General features: G+C 37.8%; 1 protein-coding gene across 1 annotated transcript in view; it reads right to left on the bottom strand.

The window, feature by feature from the left end:
- The window catches only part of LOC108572095 (chymotrypsin-2-like), a 9310-nt gene that overhangs the window by 1621 nt on the left and 5626 nt on the right, over positions 1–2063 (bottom strand). The gene's annotated exons all lie outside the window — the stretch shown is intronic.

Raw genomic sequence — 2063 nt, 5'->3', positions numbered from 1 at the left:
AACCCTTCTTAAAATTTGAAATTAAACCTTCCAGCAGCTTGGACTTTCTAAGATTAATGTATCAGTGGGTTCTGTTTAAATTTTAAAATTCTTCGTAAGAATTGGAATTCTTCAAATGCTTATAGTGCTCTGAAGCTTCAATTGTGAATAAAAAAACAATTTATCTTAATTAATAAAAATTTGTCACCTGATGCCCCAAATATCACGATACTGGCGAGAACGTAAAGAAACGTAAGCATCGCAACTGGACTTATAGTTTTTTTGTTGACAACGAGTGAAGTATGAATCTGACATGCTACAAAACATTTGAGGAGTATTTATACCAGCTATGCACTTAATGACCGTGGGAATTAAAGATACACCTGGACGGTATTTAAATTTAGGTCAGATATTACCTACGAAAAAGTTCATTCTGATGTATCTCACGTGCGGCATGATAAAAGCTAAGAAAAACCGTGACCGACCGACCGGGTACCGCTACCGCTTAAGAGGAAAACGATCCTAGACTAACAATTCTATGTGAAACATGTTCGATTTATCACTCAATGAGTTTTACGACCATGTCCTAACAATAGATCTCACAATCCTTCTGTAATAGTTTTCGTTTTCGTTTTATCTACATCTTGTCCCAATTTCACGTTTCCGGTCTTGCGTCGAGAATTCCTTCAACGGGGGTACCTTTCGTCGCAGCATAATCCTATCGACTCCATTCTTCCAACGACGACGATAAAAAAAAAAAAATAAATTAACGTATAAACGACGAAATATGCCTCCTGTTTCTCTCAGTAAATTATTTTTAATTATTACAATTACGGAGTTGGTGAAAAGGAGAAGGTTGAAGCACGAAATAGCGAAGAGATATTCTTCTTCTCTCTATTTGATTCCTAAATGATCCCAGAGTCGCCAGGAGTGTGACTGAAATGGTCTCGCGAGGAATTAAGACGAACAGGCAGTCACAAATCATTTTTCGACAAAGGAACGTTCACAGTTTCGAAGTGAGCGGCGATTATTTGGCTCGGCCGATTCGCGTCTCTTTGCCGATCAATGGTCTCAAAGGGAATTATTCGAGGTTCTTATTAAACGAGCGCGCAGGACAATTTAAAAAGGCATAAAGCTGCACAATTTATTCCATTATGACATGACTCACCCTGATTATGTTCCATTCAGAGACGGTGACTGGGTGATTGGCCTCATTCAAATTGTATAGTAGTGGTAAGGGTCTAATTCTGTCGTCATACACGAACGCACTGTGCGCTCAAATTAAACTGATATTACTGTTAAATATCGCTGTCGTGGACATTTCGACGCGACTCTTCAGAATCCACCGGTGTACAACATAGACGAAAGAGAAGAAAAAAGGAAAAAACTAATTTAATTTTTACTCAACTCGATGAAAGTTGTATTCCTAACAATTTCGTACGATTTGCACAATCGATGAATTGCGCTTGCTCGTTTGTTCCTGGGTGTGGTTCGACAAAAGCTGTTTTAGATCCAGCTTGTGAAACGAACAAAGAAGAGGATGGATCGATGATTTTCTTATGCGATTAAATAGAGATAGAGAGAGAGAGAGAGAACAAGAGAACATCAATGGTATACAACTTGAACTTCCTTTATTTAAATGAAACAGAGGTAATATGAACCGTCGATGTAGCCGTTTGCTTGTACAAAATCAAAAATCCAGTTTCGTCGTGCATTTTTTTTTTCTTCTTCAAATGTTCGATACCGTCAGAAGCAATTACATCCGCGAAGATGCGAAACTGTTGCGTGTTATTCTAATTAATCGGAAACTTCGACGTTGACAGAGACGTGTTTGGGTGTCGCAACCGCTCATATTCCTCGTGGCGTGTATGTACGTATAAAATATTCATGTTTCTCACAACCAGAAGTTATTAGTCAGAACTATACCGCTTCTCCCGTGCATACAAGTAAATAAATAAACGTAGAGAAGAAAAAAAAGAAAAAAAAGCTTGGCCGTAAGTAACGTATTTTTTTTTTCATATATATATATATCGCGTATATCTTTTTTTCTCTTGCGTTATTCGAGCATCGACTAACGCTATATA

This window comes from Habropoda laboriosa, unplaced genomic scaffold (genome assembly GCF_001263275.1).
Source record: "Habropoda laboriosa isolate 0110345459 unplaced genomic scaffold, ASM126327v1 scaffold110, whole genome shotgun sequence".
Lineage (NCBI taxonomy): Eukaryota > Metazoa > Arthropoda > Insecta > Hymenoptera > Apidae > Habropoda > Habropoda laboriosa.
Note: the sequence above shows the minus strand (reverse complement) of the source record. Positions and strands in the feature narration are given on the sequence as shown.